The sequence below is a fragment of the Chenopodium quinoa genome, unplaced genomic scaffold (assembly GCF_001683475.1).
Source record: "Chenopodium quinoa cultivar QQ74 unplaced genomic scaffold, ASM168347v1, whole genome shotgun sequence".
Classification (NCBI taxonomy): domain Eukaryota; kingdom Viridiplantae; phylum Streptophyta; class Magnoliopsida; order Caryophyllales; family Amaranthaceae; genus Chenopodium; species Chenopodium quinoa.
Window position 1 is genome coordinate 4,268,118 of NW_018745410.1, and position 25,045 is coordinate 4,293,162.

At 38.4% G+C, this 25,045-nt stretch overlaps 1 long non-coding RNA gene across 1 annotated transcript; it reads right to left on the reverse strand.

The window, feature by feature from the left end:
- Positions 1 to 23,790: 23,790 nt before the first annotated feature.
- LOC110713144 lies at positions 23,791 to 24,788 on the reverse strand. Its single transcript, XR_002509780.1, has 2 exons — positions 24,353 to 24,788; positions 23,791 to 24,204 (listed from the first exon to the last, which is right to left on the reverse strand). It is a non-coding gene; the product is annotated as an uncharacterized LOC110713144 (long non-coding RNA).
- Positions 24,789 to 25,045: the final 257 nt, after the last annotated feature.

A 25,045-nucleotide genomic window follows, 5' to 3' on the forward strand; every position in this document is an offset into this window, starting at 1 on the left:
TAACAAAGAAAAAAAAAAGTATACCATTTCAGCAGGTAACCGGTTTTTGGGACTATTGGAGGAAAGTTGGGTGCATAGTTAGGATTATTAGAAAATAAACGTTAATTAGTTGGGACTATTGTAGGTAAATCGCCAATAGTTGAGATTATTAAAGTGTATTTTTCCTTTCTTAAATGGTCCTTATTCACAAAGTCGACCTCTTAAAAGATCCTTTCTCACAAATTTTCCTTGTTTATAAGATGTGTTCTTTTATTCAATTATAAGTTATGTTTTTTTTTATTTATAGGGTAATATTCTTTCAGGTGTATCGTGTGCATGGTACGCATGGTACACCCGCCGCATGTACAAAACAATGCAATAATTGGTTTTAGAGAGGAATAAATTAAAAAATTTATTGTCTAATGTTTTAGGTAACCTTTGTTTAACAATTGATAATTGAAAATCAAATCATGTTAGGCAACATAACATTATTTGTGGCACTTCTCACTTTGTTGATGATACTTGGACACTCCATATAAGAATTCTTAGGTTTAGGGCCCTGGCTCCTCCATATGATGGGGTAAGTATTGCTAATGAGATACGTATGTTTCTTAGCTAGTGAAAATAAGATGATAGGATACTCTCTATCACCGTTGATAATGTAATTTATAATTATGTAGTGATGATATCTTATTTCAAGTGACGTCTGTTTCCTAGAGGAAGGTTAAGTTAAGATAAGGCATTGTTTTATGTGCAGTGTTTTAAAATCTTACCACTTTTCAATTCTAGCAGTTTTTGAATACTTTCTCTATTTCCTTATTTGGAAAGCTTTTACAATATTTAATTCCTTAATCTCAACTAGTGAAGCCAACATAAATCATATTTTATTAATTTCTTATTCTCTCTCGACCATTTCTCAACAACTCTTGTGTTTGAAATTTTTTAATTCTACCACTTATCCCACTACCTCCATATTTAATTTTATGGAATTTATACAGTTTCTCCAAGGAAAAATTGGTAAAAATAATCTGAACTTTTGCCGGTTCGCTCAACATAATCCCAACTTTGGATATTTTTTTAATAATCCGAACTTTGGAGGTTATTCTCTTTAAACGGTCCCAACCGGTCACCAAGCTTGTTATATCAAGTTACAGGGACACGTGACACCACAAGATTGGATTTTTTTTTACAAAGAGAAACAAAAAAACTAAAAATATGACGAGGGAAAAACTAGGTCGTTGAACTAATCCTCCAAGCCAAACAAAATTAATAATCACTCAAATAACCTAAATACAAGTATAGAGGCAAGTCAAGGGTCGAACCACTAGGAACGGTTATGTTTAAGTGTTCTGGATTAGTGCCTAAGCTAGGTCGAAGTCCAAGGATTAAAGGTAACACTAACAACTACTAAAACGAAGATTCCACACAAATAAAGCATTAGGGAATGGGATCAACAAGTAATCATGACAATTGTAACAACTCGGAAATACATGCAAATCAATGGTTGTGAAGACTAATGACAAGCTCAATCAAAAGAGTCAACGAGCTATCTCCTAGATGTCTAACTAGCGCCAACTACGAGAGACTCTAACAAGGAGCATCACTAATCAAACTCAATCGACAATTGCAATTCCTAAATAAATGGTCCGTATCGTTAGAAACTACAATGCAATCTAGCATGATTCTCAAGGCCTATCGAATTACACACATGCAAACTTCCATTAATCACTTTAATCTCAACAATTGTAGACACCCATTTGTGTCTCCCCAAAACCAAACCCAGTGATGAGTACCTTTTGCGTCGAATCATAATCGAATGAAGTGAAAGTGTGGAAAGTTTAGTGTTGCGGATAGTTTTAATTTCTTTTCTCTTCTCTCTATTTTTGACAACTTATTTTAAGAAATCATCCAATTCAGTTTGGTTGGTCCATGATATGGGTCCAATAGTAGTGTAGTTGGATGGGTCTTGACAAGAGCTTTCCAACGATATATTATAAGCCCAATTCAAATGAATATTGAGGAAGTTATGGCCAATTTACTGAATTGGGCCTTGTTTGAGCCTTATATACGGCCCAATGATTAAGGGGAGGGCCTAATATAGATTTATCATTCCTAATGCAATTAGGAATGGTTTTACTCTTCTAGATTCTTCTAGAAGGTTCTTTTCATTCCTAATTCAATTAGCATTGATAAATTGACTTTTGTTGACTTTTCAGAGTTTTAATTAAAATCAAAGAACATATTTTGAGGAAGATACGATTTATCCTCCTGTACGACAATTTCTATCTGATTTTAAGAAAATGCGTGAATTTCTGAATCAGCGCCAAACGCCAGCTGTAGCGCCTGGCGCTAGCATTGGCGCGTGGCGCTAATGTTGGCGTCTGGCGCCAATAGCCAGCATTGGCGCTAATCAGATTTTATTTGCGTCAGAACTCTGTTTTGATATTTTATATTTTTGGCTGATTTTTCTTTATAAATAACGTCGTAAATCTTCGTTTTCATTCATCAACAATCATCAATTCTCTCTCATTCTCTTCAATAATCATACATCAACTCTCATCAAGATTCTCTTGGTTACTCTCTCTCTCTCTTTTCTAAACTAGCCTTCTCTCAAATACAAAATTCCGCATTCATTAAATCTAGAAACACCTAGCTATATTCGAAGTTGCCTTCGCCCTAGACATAAAAGGTTTAATTTCTGAGGGTTTGGTCCCAAATCTCTGTTTCCATTATTTAATTTTATTGTTTTGCTTATTATTTTCCTTGAAGTTACTAACGTGTGTATTTTGTTGTTAGAAAGAGGTACGAGGCATCAAAGTAAGTATTTTAATGATTTTTTATTGATGTTATGATGTAGAAATCATGTTTAGGTTGTTATTTTGATTACTAGTATCATGTCTAGGGTAACTTTAATACTAAGTATGATCGTCATGATGCCTTTTATGTTCTTTCCTAATATTCATGTTAGTATCATGTTAGGATTAAAGTTTTGATTTTTATTGCTTAGTGACATGCTAGGGTTTGTTATTAATCCTGTTAGTGTCATGCCTAGGATCTTGCTATTTTTATGCTTTAACATGATTATTTTAATTATTATTATTATGATTATAATTTATGATTTATGATGATTATTATTATTGATTATTATTATGTTGCTTGTTATTCATAGTAATTGCTTGATCACACCTTTTTATGCATGTTTAAAGGGAATTGGTACTTGTAATCACGCTTAATAAGATAATTAATAATCTTGTTTAGGGTTAATTTGATTATAATTCAAGTGATCGCCAAAAATAGTTTTATTTGTGCATTATATTCAACCAACATAGAAAAACAGGTTTAGGGTTAATCCTATTGATTGCATGTTAGTCAGAAAGCGCACATGAATACGATCAGAATAAAGTAGAGGCCTATTATTAGGGCAGGTTCAATCTCTTTTAGGTTGGATTTGTACCTTCATCCCCGAACCCTATTTGGTTCAAGACCGTATGGAGTTGACGATCTCTTGGATCGTTAAGGGGTGTAACCTTCACCTCGTGAACGGTTTACAAGTTCCTAAAAAAAACTTGTTGGCGGCTCTTTTGCTCTATCTTCTTTCCCTTTGGACGCCACCGTACTTTAGTGTATGATCACAGTGGGGTTCAAGATAGGGGATTAGCGCTTGAAATATTCCCTAAAGTTTTTGGCGACTCCACTGGGGAGGATTTCTATTTTAATTCCTGAATTTGTTTCGACAATGATTTTGAATGAGTGGATGAGACTCGAAACGTTCTAAGTATTTCATGTGCATAATTTTGATTAACATTATTGTCATTTTCATAAAAAATATCTCATTGGAAAGACCATCCGTAATGAGTTAAAACATAGGATTTTACACGTAGGAAATTTGAAAAATATCTTTCACAACTAGGACCGAAATAACACTGTGCGAAACTGGAAAATTTTATCGAGCACAGAAAGCTGCTAAGGCATGTAGGAATTAGCGTCAGCGAACAGAAGCTGGCGCTAGACATTTAACTGTAGCGTCAGACGACAGACCTGTCGCCAGGCGCTATAGCTAAAACCTGGCACCAACCTCTGTTTGCTGGCGCCAAATTCTTCCAATACCGAGCCAGAAATATGCGTTCTAATTTCGACCAGTTTTTTGCATTGTTTGCTCGATCCTACTTCCTGATTAAGTTTTTCTCACTTTTCTGAAACCCATATGTGTTCTATATATGGACATAACCCTCTGGGAATTCATGCTCCATCTACCTGATTGAACGCTCTGAGAAACAAAGGGTACATCCGAGAATGTTGAATTCACCAAACCATGGAAGCGAGTTTTTCTATAACTCGCGGTGTCCCATCCACTCGTGTTAACCCTTCACGGTTAGGCTTCCGCGCGGTGCATCTGGACAATTAACCATGGACCCTCTACTGACTAAACCATATCCTGAACTTTAGAGAACTAGAGCCATGGTTAGGTTGCAAATTCTTTGCATCACATTGTGCCTACTTGACTAATTGTGCATTATTTGTTGTGCACAACAAAATAAAGCAAAGATAACAGCGCAAAACCATTGCCTAATATAAAATAATTGTTGCTTGTAGCTAAGGCAACACATATGAGGCGTAATTTATGCCCCCGTTGTCTATTCATAAGGCAACATATTTTTATTCAAAGGCAACAATTTTAAAAGCCAAGGTAAAATGATACATAAGGCAACACTTTTACTAAGACAACAAATGAAAAATGTTGCCATCTAAGGAGATAATTCAAAAATGTTTCTAAATGTTGTCACTCCTAAGCATTTAGTAGGAGGTAGGGCTCGAACTTGTGACCTCAAAGTCACAAGGTGAGGTCCCCACCAACTCCACCGAATATATATATGTGTATACATATATATATATATATAATATATATATATATATGTATATATATACATATATATATATATTTATATATATATATATTTGTCTTTTTAATATAAATTTTTAGCCATAGATGGCAACATAGATATTAATGTTACATTTTCAAACAATAGTTTTGTTATTGTTATCTTTTCATGCAACAATTATTATATGTGTTGTCTTAGACAAGAAAAAGGTAACACTTTAAGCGACTGTTGCCTTATATAGTTTAGAGCAACACTTTTTTTCTGTTACTTTAGTTCAAGGTAACAAATAAATATTGTTGCGTTAGATTATTAAGAGTAACATTTCTGTAATTGTTGCAATCTTAAGTGTTGCCTATTCTTATTTTTTTTGTAGTGATATACTATGATTTCTTAACCGTTTGTTTGGCTTGTGTTGAGATTTAATAAATTAATGACTTGAAGAACTTTGCCTAATTAATTAATTGATTAATTAATTTGAGTAAATAAAGTCTAATATTTTAATCAGAATTGACCTAGTACGACTTTAGGCATGCCCCTATTGATTAATAACACCGAAAACAGTCTCAGATTGAAGCTCCAGCATTGGCGCCAAAAGATGAGTCGTAGCACCACTCTGTGGGGTGTGGCGCCTGGCGACAGCTCTGCCGTCTGGCGCTACACTACACAGTACGATGCCAGTCCTGTCGTTTTGTCGACAGTTAGGATTATTGATCGAGTCATCACCTAGTGTCTAATTAACCAGTTTTCTAATTAATTCGGTTAATTTACTGTCAATAGTACTTTGTCGAGTCATTAATCGAGTTTAGGCACTAAATCCCATGGTCTTACACAAAATTCCAAATATGTCACTTACACTCAACGCACACACCAATACACACACTTTGACCATGTCTAAGAGAGTCTTGTATGCGTGTTTTTTCCGTCATTTTTTTAGGGGGGTAAGTCGGATATTAATCCTCCAATTTAAAATCTATACTTAGTTTCCTAAAACATATATACATTATTTTTGCCAAAAATATGCACCCATTTTTTTTCCTCTTTAAAACCGTAAAGTCAAGTCGATTTGAGTCAAGTAATTAAAACGCAAAATGGTTTAAATTACAGCGCGTGGTCAAGAAAGGAAGGACAGTTAATCAAAGACAACCTTTTCGTACAAGCCCAACTCTTCGACAAACCCATAGCTCGTAAGAGAAAAGCTAGGACACTAATGGCAACACAAGAAGAAGTCAATGATCTTAGGAACCAACTGGTTACCGTGACTGAGGCACTGAAGCTCCTCACACTTAAGATTGATGATCCCGTGAAACAACAACAGATGGACCTCATGCAAGAGAGTCTAAGCAAGCTATCTAGCGACTACAAGTTTCAAGGGCTTACTTCACAAGGGGTCTCGGTGGACAAAGATCTTCTTCCGCAGAAGTTCAATGCCAACGACATCCCGAAATTCAAAGCAACTGATAACCCTTATTTTCATTTAAGAGCCTTCGAAACAATAATGAATATTAAGGGTATCGATAAGAAGGTTTTCCCCTCTCTGTTCTCACTATCTCTCGAGACCGTTTGCCAACAATGGTTCTTTTCTCTCGAGAAAGAAAAGACCTCTACCTGGGAGTCCATAGCAAACGCTTTCGTTGATAGATACAAGTGCAACATTCAAGTTGAGACTGACCATAGGGAACTTGAAATCCTCAAACAGAAAGAGAACGAAGGCTTCACCTCTTTCTTTAACAAATGGAGAGAAACCTCAGCTAAGATGATTGAGGTGCCAAGTGTAAAAGAGTTTGTAAGGTTGTTCATAAAAAACCTTCAAGAAAAATATTCCAAGCAACTCAAGTATCAAAATAATCTCCATACCTTCAAGGCCGTCTATGACATTGGAATCAATATTGAAGACGGCCTAGCAAAGTTAAAAGCTGCCAACAATAACACCAACAGTGGCTTGAAAGGAAAGAAGAATGACAATCCTTCTTCTTCCAAAACCACCCACTCAAACAACGTTAGCACTTTTAACCTAGGTGAAGTCCTTGCTATGAACAATCAAGGACAAAAGAAACCATTTAGGAGGAACTTTACTCCTATTGGCATGAGTTATGACACTGCATTTGATCGATTAAATGCAAAAGGTCTTATAACTCCTATTGGACCATTTGGGGACCCACCAGTCAAAAAGAGGTCTGCTAATTGGAACCCCAATGCACATTGCAAGTACCATCAAGGTAGGGGCCATCTCACCGAAAACTATTGGAAGCTTAAGGAAGCTATCCAAGATTTACCTGACACCAACAAGCTGCCATTGCCCCCTTCCAGTAAGAAGCCAAGCATTGATAATGCACCTCTCGCTCATGCCCTGGCTATCTCTGATGAGGAAAATGAGGTTGACCCCTCGTTTCTCATTAAACTTGTAAAAGAAATCCATGCCATTGAAGAAGATGAGGAGATATTCTTCGACGCCATGGATAGCCTTGTAGAACCGACAAGTAAAGAAGACATACAATCGCTCACACTGTCTATGATGGAAGGGTCTCATTTTCTATGTGAAACTCTCAAATCTATAGAGGAACTTCAAGAGAAATATGACGAGATTCCACTCTCGAAAGATGTACCTAAGAGAGAATTCACACCCATGGGAACGACTTCTGAGGCAAAGCGTTTTCCTTTACAAGTCACTGAAAAACCCAAGAAGAGTAATAGAATCTACACTCCAATTGGGATCCCATACGTACAAATGTTCAAAATGCTCTCTGAGAGTGGCGAGATCAAACCTCTTGAACCGAGACCATTCGAATCATTGAAAAGGACAGATAGATATTACTGTCAGTATCATCAATCAGGGGGTCACACTATCGAAAACTGTTTTAAATTTAAGGATTTAATTCAGAAAATGATTGATGAAAAGAAACTAGTCCAAGTTCCACAAGAGGACGATGCAATCATTAATGAAGTTTGGGACAGTGATGAAGAAGACGTCTATTTAAAAGACATAGTAGGATCTCCACCTTCTGTGTCGTACGCCATGGATGACTTTTGGGCTGAAGAAGAATCATCGATAGACGTTCTCACAAGATCCGGGAGAATGCAACCTCCCGTTGCAACACAACCTATGCCGACCACACAACAAGTTCCCATACCTATCATTGAAGACAATGATATCGTTAAGCAGTTTAAGAAGAGAAAAGTTGAGATGAACGTATGGAGACTTTTGGAACTATCTCGAGAACATAGGTTGGCTGTAATGAATGCCTTGGACAAAATAGGGATAGATTCTGACACTACTCCTTTTCAAACAAGGATTTACCTCTAGAAGGTGACAAACATTACAAGGCATTAAACCTCATAGTAGTCTGCAAGAGAATGAATGTCCCTATGACTCTTGTAGACAATGGATCGGCTATCAACGTCTGTCCACTTAGAACTGCAAGGATGCTAGGCATAAGGGATGAAGATTTAACTCCGTCTACACAAGGAATAAGGCCCTACAACAACACTCGTCGTCAAGCTCTTGGTAAAATTACCATGAACGTAACGACGGGAGCAATAAAACATGCTACTACTTTCCAAGTAGTGGACATTAAAGCTTCGTTCAATTTGCTGTTGGGGCGCCCTTGGCTTCATGACCTAAAGGTCATCCCCTCATCTCTCCACCAACAAGTAAAAGCTATAGTTGGGGGAATTCCTATCACCATCAATGCTTCGCCTATGAGGAACAAGTCTATAGAAAATCCAATCATTAATGTGAAGCACGATGAGGATGATGAAGACTTATGGGGCTTTAACGAAGAGGTCTCCTTAATCCAGGAGGATGAAAGGACCCCTTTTTGCCATGACCCCCATTCCAACATGATTGTAAATGCTATTCTGAAGAAACAAGGACATTTTCCTAGGATAACCCTGGGAAAAAAAAGAAAGGAATAGCAAAATCGCTAGAGTCACTAGGCCTCCCTAAGTTAGACACTTTTGGACTTGGTTTCGAACCGACTCGGAAAGATCTCAAGCGAGCCCAGGAAAAATCAAAGGCACGTAGAGACGCTCGCACTCAAAAGAAAGCAATCCCAATGGATCAGTATCCTTTTACACTTAATGGTCAATTTATAAAAGAAGGAGAAGACTATCCATGCCATGAATTTCTCGAGCCATTTGTCGTAAACGACATAAGGCAACCGGGATTTGAGATTTTCTTGGATTGTTATTTCACAGATGAAATCCTAACTCCTGTCCATAAGGAGAAAGCACCCCCATGCTTTGACTTTAACGTCATGGGATTACTATTTGGGCGAGAAAAGAATGAGCCAACTTACAGAGAAGATAACTCCTCGCTCATTCAAACAGTCTTACAAAGCGAAAGCTTTGATCCCTCGAAGATAATTGCTCTTGCTGAAGGATTACTACAAGGGTGGCGTAAGACTATCAAGGTGACTACTCCAAGTGGAAGGAAGATATCTATCACGACAGGGCAAGGACCAATGTTTGAAGAGTCGTTTGAGTCGGAGTCTGAGTCGGAGTCTCTCCCTATAGAATCATCTAGGTCTTTAGTAGTAGCACCTTCCCCTTCTATTTCTTCTCCTAGAATAGCTAGTGATCAAGTCCCTGAGGACATATCACTCTTTGATGTAATGATCTCAGAGTATAATAATATTTCTTCTTCTCCTTATTTCTTGTGTTCTTCTCTAACCCAAGATGACGAGCATTGCTTAATTAACCATGAAAAAGATAAAGAAATTATTAAAGCAATGGAAACATTCAAAAAGAAAACATCGGTAATCGAAGAAACTGATACGGTTGATATCTCAAATGATTCAACCAATAAAAGAGAAGTTAAAATCGGATTAACACTTAACAAACAAGAAAGAACCGATTTAATTAACTTACTTAAAGAATTTATTGATGTATTTTCTTGGTCATACGAAGATATGCCAGGCATTAATAGAGAAATAGCTCAACACACTATACCACTAATTCCAAGAATGAAACCTGTAAAACAAAAGTTACGTCGAATGAAACCCGACGTAGCTCTTAAAATAAAAGAAGAAGTCCAAAAACAAATAACTGCAGGTTTCATCAAGGTATCTAAAAACCCCAAATGGGTCGCCAACGTCGTCCCAGTTTCGAAAAAAGATGGAAGGGTAAGAATGTGTGTCGACTATCGAGATCTAAATAAGGCAAGTCCAAAGGACGACTTCCCTTTACCACACATCGATATTCTGGTAGATAACACGGAAAATCACGCGCTTCTCTCATTCATGGATGGGTACGCAGGTTACAACCAGATTCTCATGGCAGAAGAAGACAATGAGAAAATAACTTTCATAACACCATGGGGCACTTACTGCTACACGGTAATGCCATTCAGGTTAAAAAACGCGGGTGCTACTTACCAACGTGCAACAACTGCCTTACTCCATGACATGATGCATAAAGAAGTTGAAGTATATGTCGACGACATGATTGTATAATCAAAAGACCGTTCAGGCCATCAAGTAGCCTTAAGAAAATTATTCGAAAGGCTAAGAAAATATAATATGAGGTTGAACCCATCTAAGTGTGCTTTTGGAGTCACCTCAGGAAAGCTTTTGGGTCATGACATAAGCTCTAGAGGAATAGAGATAGACCCAACCAAGATTAAAGTAATCATGTCAATGCCACCGCCCAAAACTGAGAAACAGATTCGAGGATTTATTGGCCGGTTGCAATACAGAAGTAGGTTCATATCAAAATTGACGACAATATGTGAACCAATCTTCAAAAGGATAAGAATTTACCAGTGATATCGGATGACGAGTTTCAAAAAGACTTTGAAAAGATCAAAGCCTATCTCGCAAATCCTCCCGTATTAGCACCAGCACTCCCTGGAATACCTCTTAGGTTGTATTTGACGGTTACCAAAGAAACAATGGGAGTTATGCTAGCATAAGAAGTAGAAGGCAAAGAAAACGCAATCTACTATCTAATCAAGAAGATGCTCGAATACAAAGTACACTATACGCCACTTGAGAAGTTGTGCCTCGCCTTGGTGTGGGCCACAACCAAGTTAAGACATTACATGTTAGTGCATACTGTCTTCGTAGTCTCCCGATTAGATCCACTCAAATATCTATTTGAGAAATCTACACTCAATGGACGCATATCAAGATGGATAGTCAATTTAGCCCAGTTTGATGTACGGTTTATGCCGCAAAAAGCTATCAAAGGATCTGTGGTGTCAGACTTTCTAGCAGACTTTCCAATAGAAGACTCGACGCCAATACAAGACAATGAATTTCCTGATGAAGACTTAATGGTTACTGAAGATGATACTTGGACCTTATACTTCGACGGAGCCTCAAACCAAAAGGGATGTGGCGTTGGAGTATTACTAGTATCACCTAAAGAAGAGCATGTTCCAATCTCCATAAAGCTTGACTTCGACGTTACCAACAATGCTGCTGAATATGAAGCATGCGTGGTAGGCCTTGAAACAGCTTTGGCATTGGGAGTTAAAAATTTAAGGATATTTGGAGACTCTTCTTTAATTATCAATCAAATATCTAAAAGGTGGAAAGTAAGGAGCGAAAGTCTAGCCCCTTACCAAACCTATCTGGAAACTCTTACTGATTAGTTAGAGAAGGTAGAGTGCACATACCTACCTAGGGAAGAAAATCAATTTGTTGATGCCTTGGCAAGACTAGCCTCAAAGGTTAGGATTACCACGGAAATCAAGCAAATGCCTCTAACTATAGAGAAAAGGAACAAACCAGCATACATCCAGGCTATAGAAGATGACGAAGTAGTCCAAGACGAAGAAGAAGAAGAAGAAGAGCTATGGTACACGGATATACTCAATTATGTCACCAAAGGAGAATACCCTCCCCACGCTGACAAAAGAGCAAAACGAGCATTAAGACTCTTGGCTTCCCAATATGTACTCATAGACAACGAGCTACATAAAAGGGTACCTGATGGGCGTTAGAACGGTCGTACATTCCACACTCAATCAAACACATTTATTAACAAACACCTTACAAACCAAGCATAATGACAAGTAAGAGTTCGGTCCACAAGGAACGGGATATGATTGCCAAAGATCTTTACACTTAAGCTAAGTCGAAGTCAATTGGTGAATTGGGGTTCGTCAAGAAGACAAACAAACTATGAATCTAAATCAATGAATTAAAGATACTAGGGAATGAGATCCACTCAACCAAGGCAAATAGGCAAACGGGGAGTAAAATAGACAAGATATAGCAAGGGCTATATGTAAAATCAACCTCATGCAATTAGAAAACAACTCACACTACTAAACTTAGATTCCTCATTAGTTTAGCAATAGATGATACATAATCAAATTACAATAAGTAATGACGTACTCAATTTACACTTCCATGTCAAATTAGGCATATCATACTATCAAGCTCCTTAGTCAAGGGTAGCTAAACCTATCATGAGGAACTAACAAGCAATCTCATATAATCAATTTAATTGCAATACAAACATCAATGCTTCTCCCACATTTGCATAGTTAACCCAAAAGGTCGAGCTTCACCCAACCCCTAGCAAGAAGACTACTCACAACTCATGTTTATCAACATGCAATCAAGAATTAGGGTTCTAAATACTTCAATAATTGGGGAAAAGTGGTTAACAATTGAAATAACTATCATCTAATAACAAATTACCAAGAACTAAGAAGATTTAAATAACATGCAAATACCAAATAAAATCTGAAATTAAAAGGAAGAAGGTTGGAGAAATTACTAATTGAAACTTCAAATGTTGAATACAAATTGCCAAACTTTGAGAATAATTCTTGAATTTCACTAATACAATGATTTGATTTGATGAAAACTAAGCTAAATTAATCCTAAGGAATGTTTCAAACTAAGAGAGGTTTCTGAAAACTAGGCTACTGTACCCCCTTTCTAAATGAGCTAAAGGGGAAGTATTTATACTCCCCGAAACACATAGGGAAATCCGTCAAAAGAAAACGGATTCCCAGCGAGGAGCGCCCGCTCCACAATGAGGAGCGCTCGCTCCTAAGCTAGGAGCGCCCTCTCCTTTCGGCTGCACGCCCTCTCCAGAATGCTTCAATGAAGGATCAGATTTGAAAGTGCCAGGGAGGAGCGCCCGCTCCTCACATGATGCACGCCCGCTCCCCTGTTCCAGCAGCATGGGCAGATTAAATCTTCAAAGGGAGTAGCGCCCGCTCCTAGTGAGGAGCACGCCCGCTCCTAACAGCACCTGAACTTGGGCAGAATGTGGCTAGAGTCGAGGAGCGCCCGCTCCATGAGAGGTGCACGCCCGCTCCTAACAGCACCTGAACTTGGGCAGAATGTGGCTAGAGTCGAGGAGCGCCCGCTCCATGAGAGGTGCACACCCGCTCCCCTGGAGCGCCCTCTCCAATCTTCAATCCTCTTGTCTTAAACACGATTCATGCAGCGAAAGCCTGCCTAATTGAGTCCATAGACCTGCAAAACATGGACAAACACAAACCAAGAGGGGGGGAAAGCCGAGACAAAACATTTTCATTCAAAATTGGGTTAGAAAGAGGGGAAATGATCGCAAAATCGGGTTTAAATTTACACAATAAGTGGTCAAATAAACCATTTATCAGTACCTAAGGGTCGAGCTCTCTTATGTGTAGGAAAAAAGGATGCACAAAGAGCAATGAGAATAGTCCACGCAGGAATCTGTGGCACGCACATAAATGGCAAAATGTTAGTCCAAAAAATAATGCGAGAAGGATATTATTGGACTACAATGAATAGGGATTGCCATCAATATGTAAAAAGATGCCCTAAGTGCCAAATCTATGCCAATTTACAACATGTTCCTCCATCCTTGCTCTACACCTACACGTCACCATGGCCATTCTCTACATGGGGAATTGACATCATCGGCAAAATCACTCCCCCAGGAACAGGAGGCCACGAATATATACTAGTAGCAATGGATTACTTCACAAAGTGGATTGAAGCGCAATCATACGCTAAACTCAGTGCAAAACATGTAGCACTCTTTATCGAGAGAAATATTATTTGTCAATACAGAGTCCCACATGAAATGATAAGTGACAGTGGAACTCACTTTCAAGTCGAATGTGAAGAATTGTTACAAAAATACAGCATTCAACATCATCATTCTTCCCCTTATAGGCCTCAAGCAAATGGAGGAGTCGAGGCAGCCAATAAAAATCTAAAAACTATCATCGAAAAAATGACGGAAAATTATAAGGATTGGCCTGACAAACTTCACTTCGCATTATGGGGTTACCGCACGTCAATTCACACATCAACAGGAAATACGCCATTTTCCTTGGTTTATGGAATGGATGTCGTACAACCTGTCGAACTAGAAATTCCATCTCTACGCATCGCGTTAGAGAGCAAACTCGATGAAGTTGAATGGACTAGGGCAAGATATGAAGAGCTAATTCTAGTCGATGAAAAACGACTAGAAGCTCTACATCACACTCAGTGTTATCAAAATCGTATGGCTAGGCATTTTAATAAGAAGGTCAAGACAAGAAACATCAAAGTAGGAGACTTGGTGTTAAAAGCATTAAGGAAAAATGTTTTAGATCCAAGGGGTAAATTTAAACCTAATTGGTATGGACCCTACATTGTCAAAACAATCCTGTCAGGAGGTGCAGCAAAATTAACTGATATGGATGACAATGAGTTCTCGAACATGACAAATCTTGACCAACTTAAGAAATAATACCCATAATTACTTGAGTAGGATACTCAAGAGAGCTACGTTTGGCCTGATTCCTTAAGAAAGGATACGTAGGCAACCCTTTACGGGTGCGGCCACTTTATTTTTTTAACAATCTCGCGCCCCAGAATTAAATAAAAAAATTCGACAGAAAATCGGCGAAATATCGGCGTCACGGAAAACGCTCCAGCGCCAACATTTGAGCATTAGCGCCAGCCGACGACCGTTAGCGCCAGACAACGGCACCGTCACCTGACACCAGACTGCAGTGACCGACGCCAGTACCGAAATCGTGGTGCCAATTCACATTTAAAATTCTGGGAATATTTCGGTTTTTTTTCGGAAAATTTTCGACTTCCGTACTCGAAAAATTTCTGGAAAATTAATTTCTTTCGATTTTCATTGCTTTAATAAAATAAATTTAAAGTAAATAATTTAATTAAAAGCTGAAATTTCATTAATAAAATAAAATTACATTATTGATGGAATTTTAATAAAGCTTAAATAAATTAACTTTAAATAAAAAATATAAACTAAGTCTAAATTAAGCAATGCTCCTAATCTTTCTTTTCTTTCCTAGCTCTTTTCCAATTTTTGTCTACTTCTTCCTCCTCATCCATAACCTTAGCTAGTAGGCATCCTTTAGAGGACCTACATTCAATCTTAGAGTAGATAGTTTCCCCTTCAGCTAGGACTCCATGCTTCTTTTCTACCCAAGCTTTTTTCTCTGTGGTGTCAGCTTTCCTTTTTCCCTTATCTTTTGTAGTACTCTTCTTCCTAGGAATTGCAGGTGTTTTGAATTCAATTCTTTCACCTAAGCGTTCCCTAACAGGAATCACCTTGTCACCTAGACGACTCTTCACATCAGTTTTACCCTGATTTCTCTTCGAGTCCTTTGAAGGTTTCTTTAGCAGCCACTTCTTTACATCATTGGGCAAGGAAGGAGGAACCTTTTGGGTAATTACTTCCCATAAAGGTCTAGCACTCCAATAAGCATCAAATCTGTCTACTTCCTAGGAGACAGGGAACTCGTAGGGAGGACGAAGATCTCCGGAAGGAATATTCTGAAGTAAGCCGTATTGTATTTTTACCCTGCAGGGATAGTAATAAATCATACGGGACAAACTTGGAAGACGTCAGAAAGGTTGCTTGTTGACACCAACCATCCTTTCTATTTTCCACCACGGGACGACCCACTTGATAGCAAAATTGCGAGATTCGAAGACCCTTTTCCATTCGTGGCGCCCCATTTTAGAGAAGCGTTTCTTCCTCCTCACGAAACAATTCGGAGTTTACTTCTCAATGTTCTCCGGAGGGCTAATTAATTCTAGCCTTTCCATTAGCCACATATGTAAAAAAAATTGCAATGCAAATAAATTATTGTTACTACACAAAAATATATTTTTTGATTTACGTAATTAAAAATATTATTTTTTTTACCTATAATAAAATTGGAGAGCCTCGAAAAGGTGCTTTTGGGTTCCTTATCAATACATCAAGACTAATCATAGTCTCTCCAACTATCAATGGCATTGGATTTCTCCCTGATTCAATTTGTTCTTGTACAGTGGTTATAATTGATTGACCCTCATTATTTTTACCACTACTAAGAAAAAATTGATTAAGCATACAAAATAAGAAATCCCTTCTTCTATATATATGAAAAGATTTGGAGTGAGGTTTATCAAAATAATGGCAAGCAAATTCTTTCAAATTAACTATGTTGCCATCTACTATTTTAGATAAATCCCTTTCTTTTAAATTGAAGAAGCGTTCGAAATCCTTGTAATAATAAGCATCTATTCTAGGGATTACTATGAGATCTATTGCAGGGAAACCAAAAATAGCACCAAATTCTTCCGGCAAAGGGCTAATTTCATCATACCTATTCTAAAACAATGAGTATCAACATCCCAATATTCTAGAGCAGCATGAATAAAATCTAAGTCAAGATCTACCCCTTTAATACCATAAATTCCCCCCAAGTTGAACACATCTAATTCTTTTCTTTCTTTGGCATTAAGAGACCGACACCATTCATGGGTGTATTGGGTAAAAGTTTTGGTGACTAGAGACATGATATTAATTTTCTAAAGCTAAGAATTATTTTATTTGCTGAGATTATGAAAATAATCGACTGGGCAGGGGGCTATTTATGCACGAAATCGGAGCAGTTTTAATCTGGGAAGGATACGGAGTTAGCGCTATTTGGCGCCAGACGCTGCTATTGGCGCCAGACGCCAAAGCTTGGCGCCAAACGCTAAGTGTAGCGCCTGGCGTTACACCAATACGCGTGGCGCCAGCTGGTGCCAATTTTCCTCGTCGTACGCGCTTTCTAAAACCGTGTTTTTACCTTAATTCGAGTCTGCTAATGAATTTACGGCTTCCTTATATTTTCTAAACATCTTTTTATTCTTTTTTAATTAATATAGTTATTATATTAATTTTATTATCTTTTTTTTTTTGGATTTTATTTAAACTAATTTCCAAGTTTTTTTTAAACGCAATATTTCATTTGACTTTTCCTTTTTTCCTTTTTTCTTTTTGGGGGAGAAAGTTGGATACCCTCCATCAATAATAAAAATGACGGAATTTTTGCCCAAAATTACTTGTCACACTTTCTTGCACACACAAACATGCACATGATAATGATAATAATAGAAAATGAAAAAAACATGATAAATAAAATAAACTCATAATAGTATGTATATACAAAATATGTCTAAAAAATGAGTTTAACTTAAAGGCAAAGTTCTATACAAAGTCAAATAAATAATAAAAAGCACAAGTACAAACTACGACGCCGGGGGAGGTAAACCCATCATCGCATAAAACTCCGCCGTACGAGGAGTAACCTCTCCACCTACTCCAGCTCCAGCTCCAGCATCAGCTCCAGTCTCCGCAGGAGGAGGAAAACTCAACGTGGGACCAGTCCACCCAAGATCAACCTGAGGCTGAGGCTGAGGCTGCGGAGGCTGCTGCGATGACGAGCCAACCTCGTATATCCCACCACCTCTAAAAGCCGAGGTAGCCTCTCCTTGGCCTACCGGTGCAGCATGTGCACCCTTAGAGGAAGAACCTGAGCCCTCTACCACATCAGTACGGGCAGCCTCAAAACGACCACCCCGACCTCCCAAAGTAGTGCGGCGACGTCTCGAGCTAGACCTCGCTGGATCCCTCCGCACCTCAGGTCTCGTGCGGGTACGAGAAGGAATGTGTTGACCCTGCAAAGGGAATTAAAATCAGAAACAAGGCAAAATCAAAGTGGTAGTGCAAACGAAAGAAAGACTACCTCCTGAACGGCGTCATCCCGACGGCAAGTAGCCACGTTCCTCATCCAGACAAGCTGGCTACGGAAGGCATCTATACATCGTGCCATCGCCGAAACCACCTCGCGCGAGAACTGTCAAAGAAATAAGTCAGTAAACATGCATAATATATATGGAAGAAAGTGCAAATAAATAAACTTACCCGAGTCTGGAAGCGAGGAATCGACCGCTCCACAAAGCGCTCGTCCTCAGGAGCCGGAAGAATCATCTCCTCAATCGGCCCGTATGTCCCCTGGTAATGGATAGACATACAGGGTGGCACGAACTAAGCAGCATCGTCCTGATAAAGCAAAACCAAATCAGTAAAGCTTTACTTGGGGGCTACTTAACGAAAGATAAAAGCTGAAAAATCGTACCGCCACATCCTCAGCCGGTACAAGAACTAGAGCTAACAACGGCAGTAGCTCCTCCGCATAGCATCGCCCAGGGATCGTGCAAGATCTCCAAGGGGTACCAGCTCCCTCTGACATGCTCAACAACCTCGCGGCGTTAAACAAGTGACGTGGTGGAGGAGCAGGAACGACAAAAATATCGGAGGAATGCTGTCTAGCAACCCTCTCTCCAAGGTATGCAGTCGCTCCATAAGTCCCCAAGAAATAGCGACGCTCAGCAGAATACTGCGCGGTTAACCCAGGGACTGCCAGGTCGACCCACGGCCGGTACAACACCTCAGGCTCCTGCAAAGAGCATCAATCAGGCGAGAATCTATCTAAAGCATCGCAAAATGGCAAATAAGAATATAATCATACCGCGATGATCCAGTCTCGGACATACGCAGTGGACATCCCCACACGGCGGCTGCCCCATGAAGCACTGACTGGAAACCTGCGCGGTGATGGTCTCGCCGGTGCAGCAGAAGGGAAGTACTCGTAGAACTAGATCTACAAGGAGTTAAAATTATCATCAAGTGTTAGCTAAAATGTAGAGCTAAACTTTATAGGGAATAATGTTTACCTCTACGACCCTCCAAAAGCTGGATAGAGCAACATTCGTCACAAAGGACCGGTGTCGAAACGAGTCCATCAGCGCTCAAATGAAGTCAGCATAGGCCAAGCTGGCCTAGTCGTAAGTCCCGATCCGATGTAGATCGCGGACGGCAGGAAGATAGTAAAGCAGCTCCCTACTACCCTTGTCAGGGGAGAACGTCCTTGACAACAAAATAAGCGCAAAGATATGCACCCGCTGCTCTCGGGTGGTCGCACCATCGTCAAAAGCCGCTGCCAGAGTCGAACGGCAAATCCCCCTAGCGCTGAACTGAGACGACTCTACCTCAGCTCGAGCCCGAATGGTAATCGGCCCCAACAGCTCCTCGACCTCAAGGGAAAAGACATCGATCCCGCGTCGAACGGCAATGGCACGGAGCTAAACTCCAGTCCTGTGATGAGACTGAAGTCGGTAGGAGTGACCATCATCTCACCCCAAGGAAAGTGGAAAGAGTTGGTGGTGTCCCAAAAGAACTCCACCAGAGCACGAACTACATGGTGACCCTCGCTGGAGGCAACCATTGCCTCGGAGGTCTCGTACAGCGCAGCAAGACCGCAGGACTCCCATAGGAGTCTCGTCTCGACATCTCTGGCGATGTACATCTTGTACAGATCGCCCAAACCGTCACAGCCGAAGCCATGGCAGCGCGTCCTCCCAACGGTGATACCCCGTCTCACCCTCTCAGAAATTTGGTGGACGGGGTAAAAGAACAAGGTCCGCTCATCCCACTCAGGGAGTCGACCAAGCGAAGTGGACGGCTCGGCATCGTCCTCCACGGGCTCGTGCTCCCGTCGAATGTCTCGGGACCGTGAACCAGAACCTCGTTGTCTAGCCATGCTACATTGTGCAGAATTATCATAAATTAAGGTTCTATAGTATCTAAGGTTCGCCTAACCGCATGATACTAAAACAGAGCACAAATTCAAATTGAGCGTAACGGCATTTTTCAAGCAATCAAACAATTTCTTGTAATACTATAGTAATTATTGTGACAAATTGGACAAGAATTGCTGGCAAAAACATTAAGAACGGGCCACATTGTATTCCCGACCTCAAGAGGTCCAACAATGACAATTCGTTCATTTCTTCACCAAATTGAGTCAAACAAGTCTCAAATTACTCCCAAGGCAATATATAAATATAATCAAGCAATTTCATGTCATAAAATTTGACAAACAAAGAGAATTGAGCATTCTAAGTTTCGAATTTTCGTGAAATTTGAAAATAAACACATGCAAAATTCATAAAAACCGGTGTGAGTTTGAAGAAAACTTACATAGATCGCGAAAGTGGATGAAATAATCTTTGATTTGCAACAAATTTGAGCGAATTTGGTTGAGAAACGAGCAAGAACGAAGCAAATGAATTTCTGGAAGTTTTCGAGCAAAAACGCGACAAGCAGCAGCGAAAATGAAGAAGAAAGGGGGTATTTAAGGAATACCCTATTCTGGCGCTTGGCGCTAATCCCAGCGTCTAGCGCTACGACCAGTTGTGTGGCGCTGACGTTATTTCAGCGGCGCCAGAATATTCAGCCACTCAATGAGGTTGTTCTATTTTTTTGCAATATATTTTGGGTTCCTTGGTACGCCAGTTAGCCCCTCTAAGCAATTTGACACGATTTTTAATCGGCTTGATTGCATAAAGTGATCGACCTAATGAAAGATCGTCTCACTTAACTTAAAGCGCCTAAGCATTGGCTCATTAACAAAAGGCACCGACATGCTGGTTCATTCGCAAAAGGCACCGACATATAGGTTCAAAAGCAACAAAAGCGGCAACGTACAGGCATAGTGGAAGCAAAGTTCAAGCGAGCTTTTAAAGATTGACAAACGGAGATCTTCGGTAATTTCTTTGGAAAATTATCGCAACAAATGAGGATAGCTTCAAGCGAGGATATCTTCGACGGCATTCCCTAGATTGTGGAAAGTTGTCACAAACAACTGAAGGTGATTTCAAGTGAAGTCGTCTTCGATAGTATTCCCTAGGACGTGGAATATTATCAAAGTAGAAGAGGATTGTTTCAAGCGAACCAATCTTTGATAGTATTCCCTTGGACGTGGAATATTATCAAAGCGGGAGAGGATCGTTTCAAGCGAAGCAATCTTCTATATTGGAAGCAGTTACAAGCGTAGCGGTTTTCAAGCGGGATGGCATTCTCTTGGCAGGAGGTCATCAAAACAACAGCAATGCGGCAACGAATCGGTTACCTTCAGAGACGTGTGTTCGACGGTGCAAGATACGCGTCTCTTAACTCTTTTATCTGTTTAACTAACGCTAGTTTTGCAGGTATCGGCGTTACAAGAGTGGTTTAGAATCGCAGAACGTTCTGAATCATTCTCCGTCCCTATCGATACTTTGACTTTTGTTTTCGAAACTTGCGTTTCTCCAAACTCAGTCAAAGTGGGGGCTTCTGTAGACACCCATTTGTGACTCCCTAAAACCAAACCCAGTGATGAGTACCTTTCGCGTCAAATCATAATCGAATGAAGTGAAATTGTGGAAAGTTTAGTGTTGCGGATAATTTTAATTTCTTTTCTCTTCTCTCTGTTTTTGAAAACTTATTTTAAGAAAAAATTCAATCCATTTTGGTTGGTTTATTATATGGGTCCAATAGTAATGTAGTTGGATGGGGCTTGACAAGATATTTCCAACGATATATTATAAGCCCGATTCCGATAAATATTGAGGAAGTTATGGCCAATTTACTGAATTGGGCCCAGTTTGAGCCTTATATGCGGCCCAATGATCTAAGGGAGGGCCTAATATAGATTTATCATTCCTAATGCAATTAGGAATGGTTTTAGTCTTCTGGATTCTTCTAGAAGGTTCTTTTCATTCCTAATTCAATTAGCATTGATAAATTGACTTTTGTTGACTTTTCAGAGTTTTAATTAAAATCAAAGAACATATTTTGGACTCATGGAAAATGTGAACTTTTGGCGGGTTTTGAGGTGGAATTTTGGAGTGTGAATTTGATGTTGTTGCTATTGCAGGTGGGGGGGTGAGGAGGACGTTGGTCGGTTGTAAAGAGGTGGATTGAAGGGGTTTTGGGGTTGGGTTGGGTTGGGTTGGGAGGGAGGAAGGGAGGTACGCCGGTCCAAGTGGGGAGGAATCATGTCACGGGTGGGGTTTGGTGGTGGTGTGGTTAGAGATATGGTGGTTATGGAGTGTTGGTGGATATGGGGGAGGAGGGGGTGGTCATGGTTGCTGCCATTAAATAGGGGTAAGGAGGAGAGAGAAGAAATTAAAAAAAAATAAAAAAAATAATAATAACCTGATAAACAAGTTGTAGGTAAACGGGATTGTTTTGAGCAGATGAGGTATAAAGGTGAGATTATTTCTAAATTATTCATAGGTGGAATTATTTTGAGCAGAAGTGACAAAGGTGGGATTATTCTTTTCAATTTTTTCCTTAAAATTAAGGTTTTATCACTTCAATCAGTTTTGCACAAACTTTTGGTTAATCATTCCTCACTTTGAAAAATGAACATTTAGGATTTAAAAATTGAACATTTTATAATTGAACATATTTGTGCTTATGAGCATTAAATGTAATGCATACAAATATTGAATGAACATTCAAGTAATTAAAATAACTTTTACACTTTTTATTGCATCAAAATTTATTTGAACAATTGAACATTCACTTACACGAATATGAACAAAATAACATTTGTACTTTTTATAGTACTAGGGGATCCCACCTGAGCTAGACATAGCTAGACATCGTAGGGAATTATTATAGACTTTTACTGGACCTATGTAATATTATGACATTAGATGACGAAAACATGATTTGCACTTTCCTTGATTATTATAAAATGGTAGGTATTAGAAAATAACATGACAAATTTCAACATTTACAGTGCAATACACTCACTTCAATCTGGAAAGATGGTAAGCATTACCAAAAAAAATTGCAACATTTTAAGGACGCCAGACACAAAATTGTTGATAAACATCATTTTTCAGATAAGAGTTTACCATTCTTCTCTGCACTCCCAAATATTCACTCGAGGTCATCTTCTTGTTCACTATCTCAACCTCTCAATCTAGGTTGTATATATTAAAATTACAATCATCAAACATTTTCATAACGTATTGGAATGTATAGATCAGAGTTGTTTCAAGCACGATTTTAAAATAGTCCAGATTGGTAATTCAACAAATTTGTGTGGATGATCAATCTTTAGTACCCCTTTTACTCATAATAAGTGCTCTAATTGGTAGGTATTAATTATAATTGATTGGATGACACAAAACGAATGGAGGAAATATGAAAAGAATTTCAATAAAGAGTATTAGTTGCAGATGACAAAAATTGCTAAGTATATGCAATATATATATATATAATAAAAAAGAAATCAAGTTTTCTATGACAAATTGATAACATAGTATGCTTCACAGTTAACTAAATATAACCTCCATTTTGCAGACTAAAAGCTTTTAACCGTTATTAAGATCTTTATTGCAATAATACATTTGATTCCTTAAGTACCTGGAGTATCAAAACAACTTTACAGAATTAGTGTGGTGAAGTGTCTTTTCATCATCATCCATGTCATCAAGATTATTTCTCAACAAAAACATCATGTGATCTTAACTAAATAGGGTTTGTCAATTAAACCAACCATTTTTCTTACTTTATTATATGAGCAAGGTGCAAGATCTTCCCAATTTATATAACATTTGTTGGAGCACTACTCTATGGTGAGATTGACAATTTGTTTTTGCTGGCAAGTTCGATAACAATCCATGTGACTTAGCCATATTGGCCCATATATCTTAATTACCAAATTTGATTTGACTAATTCAAGTTTATTATGGAAAGAAAGCCAAAGAGGATAAATTTTTTACTTCGTTTAATACATGCACAAGAGCAAAAGAAGGAAACCTTTACAGTTCAAATCATAAACTAAGTCCATGAGATGTACCCAAAAATAGTTTCTTGTGATATTCTTTTATAACAAACAATTAAAACAATCCATCCAAAAACAATTACAATTGCAAAGTTTAATCTAAATAAATTATAATTAAAAAAAAAATTAAAAAAAAAAAAAAAACCCACATAGATTTAACCCAAATCACACCTAAAAAGTTCTTTACCAAGTTTGAAGTCAAAATTAGCACAAGCAAAAAAGACAATAGATAAAAGATTAACCTTAACAAAAAAAAGACATTAGCAAAAGCAAAAAAGACATCAGAATCATCCTTAATCTTAACCAACTCATCTCTTAAGCTTTAAACATTCTGGGTTAATAGAGCTTTGGGCCTTCGGCAGTCGAGATATGTCGATCGGATGAAGTGAATAACAAGCTTGAAGCTTGGGCATGATTCAGCAAAGCCTCAACACAAAAATTCAAAAAGTAAAAATCAAAAATTAAAACCAAAATCAGAATTTGATATAAATTTTAATTTTTAATCCAATTGATTATACTGGCAAATACGGTTAATCTTGAAATTGATATTCAACAATAAATAAAATAAACTCACCACAAACAATTACCTCACCGCTGAAACTACTTCTATAAATGAGAGGACGCTCGGTCAGCGCTTCAATGGAGGAGAGAAAACTCGGTAGGCACTTCAATGGAGAAAGGGAATCATATGAATTACGAGGAAGAAAGAGGAAAATCATTAGTAAATCACATCAAGTCATTAGGGATTCAGGGATAACGCACAGAGAGTCAGGGAGATAAGCAGTCAATATTAATGGGGGGTATAATGGTAAGGGTATAATGGTAAATAAACATTTTCAGGAATATATATGTCATGACACTATTTATAAGAGTATTCTCCCCTTTTTAGAAGGTAGGGATAAACATTAAATATGTATGAGTAATAAGTCCATTAAATAAAAGGAAATTTTGAATTTTTGTACCTCAAAAATGGACCCTATTGACTTTTCGTACCAGTTTAAAATTTTATATTACTTTGGTACCCATTAGAGCTGGTTATTGGTTAGGGTAGCCCAATGATAATAAGGTCAGGACCATGCTTAAAGGACTTTTGAGTTTTAATGAACAAAGCTTTTAACGCACGGGGCCCTTATTGGGTAGGGTCAATATAGGGTCTGAATGTTTTTCCAATTTAATAAACAAATAGATAATGTAAAAGTAATTACATAAATAAATTTGTATTCGTATACACTTACTAATGACTTTGCTTAATATTTATTTTAATTGA